This window comes from Pteropus medius, unplaced genomic scaffold, assembly GCF_902729225.1.
Source record: "Pteropus medius unplaced genomic scaffold, Ma_sr-lr_union100, whole genome shotgun sequence".
In the NCBI taxonomy this organism is placed as follows: domain Eukaryota; kingdom Metazoa; phylum Chordata; class Mammalia; order Chiroptera; family Pteropodidae; genus Pteropus; species Pteropus medius.
Genome location: NW_024354500.1, coordinates 467,727 through 476,452, shown reverse-complemented (window position 1 = coordinate 476,452; position 8,726 = coordinate 467,727). Strand labels below are relative to the sequence as shown.

The window sequence follows — 8,726 nt, the reverse complement described above, 5'->3', positions numbered from 1 at the left end:
ATAAGATGGCCTTTTTACCAAACATAAGAATGTCTGACTTTACCAGGCATTTGTTGCTCATGAAATTCTTCCCTACAGCTAAATTCTGCGTCCCCAAATAGATTCCAGTTCTGCGGCTGAGAGCCAAATCAAGCTTTGAATAATATCCAAGCTGACTCGTCTGGTAATAAGAAAGAAATTGTTTCTCCTTGGTCTCCAGCTAAGTGATAAAGTTACCTAGAAAACAGGAGTCTCTGGGTGAGCGGGGTTACTAGAAAAGAGAAAACACAAAACTCTGACCCTGCTCTTTGATGGAGAAATCCCCCATGGAGTCTTAAGTGCTTCCCAACAACTGTGGTTTTAATCCAATAACAGCAGCTCCTCTAACAGAGAGAAACCCAACTCACACAGCAGTTAATACCCAAATGAAATTCAGATAACTCCCACTGTGTTGACAGAAAGGATTGGCAAAACATCCTCTGCTCCTTCCCAAGCAAGGCGTGCCTTTGGTAGCACGCAGCCAGCCAGCCTCCCAGAGAACAACCACACAGCTTTCTCCCGGTCAAGGCTGATGTACACAGATTTCTGGTTATACAAAGCACAGGTTCCCAAGGAAAATGTATAAATTAATGTGTGGCCTCTCGAGGAGCCACAACTGCTTGTCCTTCAAGATATGGAGGATCACCTAAGGAGGACTTCCCTGCCTTGCTGGGATGTGGCTATTTTTGTAACAACACCGTTGCTGAGATTTTTCATTAAGTTGTATGATTAAAACAATGGCTCTGACAATTTCAGCTTTCATAAACAATGTAGAGCTGTGTTCGCAACCTATTCGAAATGGTGAAACCCCACTTTAAGCATATTTATGTATTATAATCAGTTAAGTTTCCGTACAGGTCAGGCCCTATACAGGGTACTTTAGATACATTATCTCTAAACCTTACAACAACCAGGAAGGTATTTATTGTTCTCATTATATAAGTCAAAAGAGGAAAAAGAGTCTCATGTTGATTAAGTGACTTAACAAAAGTAACTCATAATAAATAGCTAAGTCAGGATTTGAATCCCTACTTGTTTAATTCCAAGGGTCATATTCTTTTTACTAATGTATGTATGGGGAGTGTGTTACATTCACATGTGGCATATAACCTTGTGAAAATGAATGCAAATTTCAGCACATTTTGGATTCCTGAAGGAAGAAAGTATGTATAACCTCAGTACTTGACATATTGTGAATACTCAACAAATACTATTCACTGGCATCTTTCTTTATAGATATATAATTGACAAGTAAGTGTTAATCTTAATCATGTAGGCATTACCTTCTACTTTCTCTGTCAATTCACCTGATGTTACCCTGTCTGAACCTAAATTCTGGAAAATTTCTCTGTTGGCGCCAAAAAGATTTAGCCAACCCAAGTTCAAATGGACCAATTCTAGGTGAGAGCAACTATCAGTACCTATTCCTGAAATGAATTCAAGTATCTTATAAACATCCACAACCAACTCAACTCTCCTAACAAAGAAATATGGCAAAAATAAATAAAATAAAAATTACCTCTCATATATGGAGAGTTCTGGTAATTTAGCTAACAAAAGAATATTTATTGACTATACAAGAGGATAGGAGCAAATGATTCTACATTGAAATCCCCAACTGCATCTTGTGCTTTGTAAATAATTTTTCCTGTATCTTTGTATCTAATTCACGAAATTTAGAAAATAATGCTGTTTTAATGCAAACACATATAAGAAACATGATTATTTTCTTCAAGACAACAACTGAAAGATTTCATTCAAGATCAAAAAATAAATAGCCTAAGTCAATAGCAAAGTGACTATCATTGAAATACATATATTTTTAAAAGAACAGCGGCATTCAAATGTTCGTCATTTTGCCACAGTTCCTGAGAACTTCTTTTTTTACATTAGGAGTCAAAAGAGTGGCATTCTGTTGGGACCCCCCAAGATCTCTATGGATGGCAAACTTAACAGTTAAAAGATTGTACAGAATGCTTTTATTCTGATTCACATGTGAATTAGGCTGAGGTTAAAGGAAAAATAAATGGGAATTAGAAGGCAACTCACAGAGGCATTCCAGTTGGGAAGCAAATACCGCCATTAAGTCCCAAATGCAATTTATGAATACAGCATTTAAATTTTCTAATTGTTTCTACTTAAAAAAAATGAGACAAATGGAATTACATTGAAACCAGCCATTTAATCATGTACAATTTTGCTGACCATTGTCTCTGTACATCCAGTCCTGAGCTCCTGCTCTCACATCTGTAACCTTGCCAAACTTTGAGTCCAGTAAGAAGAATCTTTTTCCTTTTTGTTTTTTTCCCCTCTGGGTAGGAATAGAAGAGGCCAGAGAGTCCAAGTTTCATGGTCAAATAGGATCAATTTGATACAGCTGCTAGGGACATATGAAGCAGAAAGGGGGCCCTGGAGATTATCTGTGCCAGTAGTTTTCAAATCAACTAGAACCACTTTGAAACTACTCTCCACATTGTCCATTCTTCTCACCTCCAGTGGCCTAATATGCACTCTGTAGGAAATAAAAGAAAAGGAAGGCTCCATTAGATAAGCTGCCAGACAAGTGATGTTATGTATCTCTGATATAAATGATTATTTCCTACCAGGAACCCATGAATACACACTTTAGTGTGACAATTTTTAAATTTTGCAATAGATAAGCCGATAGATCTCCCAAAGACTTTTTTTTAACCTAATACCAAATACCTATGCCCCATCCGTTTTGAAAGTTCAACATGTACACTGCTTCTAAGAAGTGAAAAGAACTGTTCCATATGGTGACAAGAGTGAGTCATCTATTCATTCATTCATTCCAGTATTTGTTAAATTTCAGATATGCCAAGCAGTGGGAATTCAGTGTCAATCCTCAGAAAGAATACTGTCAAATGAAGAGAGAAATCTGACAACAATTACCATTCAAAATGAGTATATAACAAAATTTCCCCCGTTTGACTGTCTACATGCTTCATCACAGAGGCTGCCCAGGTTGAGACCTCCGTTAAGTTCTTTCATGGAGGCCCCAGGCCATTCCTCTCCTGTCAGGCACAGCTGCTGCCACCACTCCTCTCCTGGGAAACAGGGTCTCCCCTGTGGTGCTGCCTGGGCTGCTTCTGGGGCCATGGTAGGGCACGCCACTACCCCACACCTCTATTACCCTCACCCCTTTTTCTTCATCCAGAATCTTCTTGGAACCAAGGCCAGCCTACCATCTGTAGCAGATACTGAGAGAACAGAGCTTGAGTTGTTGTTTCCTCCCCGCAACCCCCTCCAGGAAATTTCTTAGCCTCAATGCCAACACATTTCTCTGGGGTCTCTCCTAACAGATCACAAATACGTTTTGACACATGTAACTCCGGTACAAGTGGCAATGTGTAGAAAGTACAGCTGGAGCCCAGAAAAAAATCAATTGAGTTTGTAAAACATCACTGAGGAGATAAAATTTAGAAGATGAGTTGCACTTCATTAGTCAAACCATCATTGTGCATGTTACAGGATGGAATGTCAGGAAAGTAGAGGAACAGCCAATTCAAAGGCTTAGAGAAATTTTTTTAAAAGTACTCTGTTCAGGGAAATACATATTTGCTTGCTAAAGCACTATATTTGGTGCTGGGAGGGGAAAAGCAAGAGATGAGACTGGAAAGTAATAAGGATTAGATAGATCATAAAGAGTCTTATATGCCACATAAAAGAATGTTTTATTCTTTTTTTTCTTTTTTTTTTTCTTTTTTTGGCAAACCTTTGAAGAATTGAGCTGGATAATTGTTTGATTATATTTATCCCTTGAGAAGACCACTGTGTTAATAGTGTAGAAAATAAATTTGAGGCTAGATAGACTAGAATAGGAAGAGGCAGGAAGATCTACATGGCAGGGGCTACAATATAGTCAGGAAAGAAGTAATGAGGTATTGTGGCAGGCAGAATACCGAGATGGCCCCAAGATCCCCGCTCTCTAGTGCATATGTGTGATGCAACACCCTCCCCTTAATGTGGGTGGGGCTTGTAAGTATATGGCTTTTGTGTTATGGCAAAGGCGAAGGAAATTTGCAGATGTGATTGAAGTCCCTAATCAGTTGATTGTGAGTGAATCAAAAGGGAAATTATCCTAGATAGAACAAATTTCATCAGGAAAGCCCTTAAGAGAGTATTTAGCTGTCAGAGACTAGAACGAGTATGGAGATTCTCCTGGTAGTCATGGAGAGACAAGTTACTCTGTTATGAGAAAGCCTATGAGAGGGTAACATGGCAAGGACTTACAGGGACCTCTAGCAGCTAGGAGCCATCAAACCATGCCTGGAATCCTGACCCATATAAACTGTGAGATAATAAATGTGTATTGTCTTAAGCTCCTAAATTTGGGGTAATTTGTTATGCAGCAATATTTTTTTAAAAAACTAATAGCTGGCAGTAGACAAATAAGTAGCATATTCAGGAGAGAAAATCAACAGGAAGTAGAGTTTGAGTTGGGGGTGAAAAGATGATTCTGAAGTTACTGGCTAGGAATGATAAATAAACAGTTTTATTTTGGACGTGTCGAACTTGCTATATCCATAGGAAATTCAGGTGGCCATGGCTAGAACACAGTAGGATATAGGGTAAAAGGAAAGCCAAGAGTCAAGCCTGAGTAAACAGGACAAACTCCAGTGTCCAAATCTGAGGGGCCAGACACAAAGTGAAAGCCAAAATCTGGAGCCAAAGTAGGCAGAGTAACTGGCCCCCATGGGGGCCAATGAACATGGCAGATGGAAGCGGGCCTAAGGAAGTTGTCTGCAGGTCTCACAGGAACTTCAATTGCTTGTATAACTGCTCCAGTGGGTTTTGTCCTGCGTTGTTATTGTCGTTGTTTTTAAGAAGCAAATTAATTCAGGCAGGCCCATGGTTAGGGTGTGATCACAAGGCAAAATGTAAAGGAGAAAGGAAAAAAGAAGGCTAAAGATGAAGTTCTAGGATGCCAGAAAGGGGGAGAGGAGTTTGCCTTGAGACTGAGGAGAGGCCTGAGAAGTAGGAGAAAAATCGAGAAAAGACAGGATTTTCCTGTAAAACCTAGGAAAGGGTAGTTTCCAGTAGACCTGTCTTGGCATACAAGAGGAAGGTTGAGAACGCTCATGAGATAAGGTGATTATGAGTGAAATTTAATGTTAGCAAAAGTTAAAAGTTAAGTCGCGGTGGCCACTTTATAGCAAATATTTTACTTTCTCATTTGTAAAATGAGAGTCATAAATGAGGGTGAAATACCTGCCTTGCTTTCCTCATAGAGTTAAAAGTTTTCCCCCTCCTTCTCACTCTTCTCCGTAAAGGCTTGAACAGATAGGGGCCAACCCTTTCCACCTCCCTAACTGAGGGAGAGTGGACCCCAATCTTAGTTAGGACCCCAAAGTACCCCTGAACTGCTTTGTCAGGTTCCCCTTTACTTCAAGCTAATTCCTCTCTGAGAGGAGGGGCATGGAGACAAAAATGCTTGTCAACCACCTCTAACTGCCAAGAAGTACAAGAAATTGGAATGCAGAAGAAGGGAGCCTCACTTCTCTTTAAAGACACAGTGTCACTTTGTTTACTTGGCACTTGCTTTATGGAAAACAACTGCGAACTATGAGACAAACAAGAGACCTCTGAGCAGCCAAGATCTCTACGCCACAGAGCTGGCCCTCATTAATGAACTTTACTGGAAAAGATTTCGTGAACTCTTTACTTAGGGCCTAGTCTTCCACTTCAGAAATTTTAACAGATTTGGTGATATGGTTTCCAAATGAATAGCCCAATAAGAGGAGCAAATTAAAAAAAGAGGACTAGAAGAGGCACATCAATAACAGTAACAAGTGACAGCTGATGGCTTAACAGCAAGGAAGGAAATGGGAAAAATAACTATAGTAAGCAAACAAAAGAAGTAAAAATCACAGCAGCTGAGGATCATTTAGTGCAGACTAAAAACATTCTACACACTGTAAGAGACCCCTGAGGGCACTAGAGCTCAATGTAATGGCATAAGCCATCATTTAAAGAAAGAACAGTTAAATTACATTTGGGATAGTCTAAAAAGGCAGACATTCATAATACATAATAACAACAAGAGGAGACTATGGCTTGATTCATTTATTCTTTAAAAAGTATTTCTTGAGAAGCAGCTCTGTGCCAGGCAGTGTGCCAGGCGCAAAGACACAAAGGAACAAGAATGAGATGGTGTCAGTCTTGAGGAACCCTCAGTTATGTGGGAAGCTCTGCTATTCAGAGATTCATTCCCTGAAAGATGTCCTTTAAAGAGCCCTTAGAGAGAACATTTATTAAAATATCAAGGTTCTTGGAAAATCTGACCCATTCACACTTCTTCAATTGACAAAATCAGGTCTATTTTATCTAGAGTGGATTGACTACATTTGTTGAAATAAAACAAGCAGAAAATTTAAATGTAATCCCCCAGTATAATGGCTACCTACCCTTTGGTTCTATATAAAAAAACACCTTCAGGAATTGTGATGATTTTTAACAATATTCAGACTAAGGTGCTTTTGTGCACTTAGAGTGCATGATATTTGTTTTAAGTCATTAACGTTATCCCCCCAAGTGTAGAAGTTAAAAGCAAGAGGTAGCTTAGATCCAGGAGAAAGAAACTGGCTCTTTCTGACCAATCTCTTATACCATCTTTTTGGAATCCCACAAAATAAATTCTAAACCGTTGTTTACAAACTGTAGAAAGAGCAGTTATGTCAGAGTCCCAGATTTCTGGGCCAAATCACAAGTCTACTTGGACAGAATCTCTAGGGTGGTATCCATAGTTTTAAAAACCTCTCCAGGTGATGCTGACAGGCAATAAGAACCACTTATAGCTAAAACTCCATTGTTTTCCATGTATGCCAAATAAGTAAAAAGTAATTTCCCTGTAAACATTATAGTTCAAATTCAATGAAAAGGAAACCCCAGATTGTCTTTTTAGACCAGCACCTGGTCTTCCTAGGTGGACTCCCATCCAAGTACTAACCAGGCCTGACTCTGCTTAGCTTCCGAGATTAGACAGGATTGGGCACATTCAGGGTGGCATGGCCATAGTCACCCCAGATTTTCAATATTAAAATTTAATCTTGTAACTGAAGAAGAAAATCATTAACAAGAGAAATTCAATTCATGAGTGTTTTTGTTTGTTTTGTTTTATTTGTAACTTTGAGGTCTACAAATTAGAAAAGTAAGGAGCTAAGCTAAAAATATTTCAGACACAATTATATTTTGGCTACATCAACTTTTCGTCATCATGCATGAATCCTCAGGATATTAATAATAAAGTCACAGGGAACCTGAAACTTTTGTTGTAAAAACAGTATATTAAATAAAGCTTGTCATCTTTAGGAATAATGCCAAGTCTCCCCCCACGCCCAAACATGCTGTTTAAGTTTTCTGCTTTTGCAGACCCAAATATAATGTGAGGATGAAAGAAGATGTTGAAGCCAGAAATAGTATCATTTAATAGGGTTTAGGGACCCTGTAGAATGTAGGGGTTAGACAGAGTGACATTATATGTGATTAAGATGTCTAGAGTTTATTTCAGCCCCCAGGGGACAGATGCAAAATACATAGCTATTAATAACAATGGTTAAATAACAATAATACAACCTCACCTTGGATCTCAGTGTTTTTTTATACTAAATGACTGCTGCTTGGAAAACTCCAAGAAAGAGTTAAGTGAAGGAAAGTTTACTGACTTAGGACCAAATGTTAACTTCCAAACTGGATGGTCAGCTGATTTCACACATGGTTTTACCTCTCTCAAGAAGAAAAGTCTCTCCTACTCTCCTTTCTCATCAGGAAAAAATTCAAAGACCTACAGACTTAGCAAGCTATAGTGACTGGAGGGTACATACTGGTTTTCTAGCAGGCCAGAGAATCTCGTCTGTCCTTGCTTGGTATAAGATCTCTCTGGACATTTGGTGTGAGAAACAAACTGACAAACCAACATGTACCCTCTGTCCATATAAAGAGCACTGTGTTAGGAGTTACAGGAGATGGGTATTTTAATACTGCAAGAACAATATTTTTGTCCTCAAGGAAACTAAAATATAGATGGAGAAAATAAATCCACAAACATCAATTAGGGAATTATATGCCATAATTCATGAATAAATAATATCATAGCTGTTCAGAGAAGGAAAATTAAAATGAGGACAATTAGGAAAGACTTCATAGAATTCATGTACTTGGGCTTGGAAGGATGCTACCAGAACGAGTCTCAAGTGAATATGTAAGGGGAAGAATTGGCACCTGAGCATAAAATTACATGTTTGTAAAATGACCTTTATGGCTTTCTTTTCTTTATTAATATAAAAGGAATATCTTTACCCATGGCTATGACTTAGAAAAGTGTAAACATGAGGTAGACAATTTAACAAATTTGGTGAGTTCTTATTTTCTAGACAAGTTTCCATCCTTCCTAGATTTGAGGGAAGAGCAAATTTGACATAGCAAGAGAAAGGTGGGGAGGCTGTTGTAATTAGACAATCTCGTAACAGAGAGCGATAACTACTAATAATGATGGATGAAGCAGAACACTGAAGGCTCAGCAAGCTGGGGCCACTTAATTCTGGGAAAATGCAACCATGTTCTTTCCATCCAGCCACCCCTAGCAACTTCAGAATATATCGTAGCTCCCAGTAATGTATTTTCTCTACTTATTCCAATTTCATTGAAAGAAAAGAAAAAGAAAGAAAAAAAGAAAGAGAGAGAGAGAG

General features: G+C 38.6%; 1 pseudogene; it reads right to left on the bottom strand.

Moving 5' to 3' along the window:
• Positions 1-6,941: 6,941 nt before the first annotated feature.
• LOC120595240 (uncharacterized) lies at positions 6,942-7,058 on the bottom strand (annotated as a pseudogene).
• Positions 7,059-8,726: the final 1,668 nt, after the last annotated feature.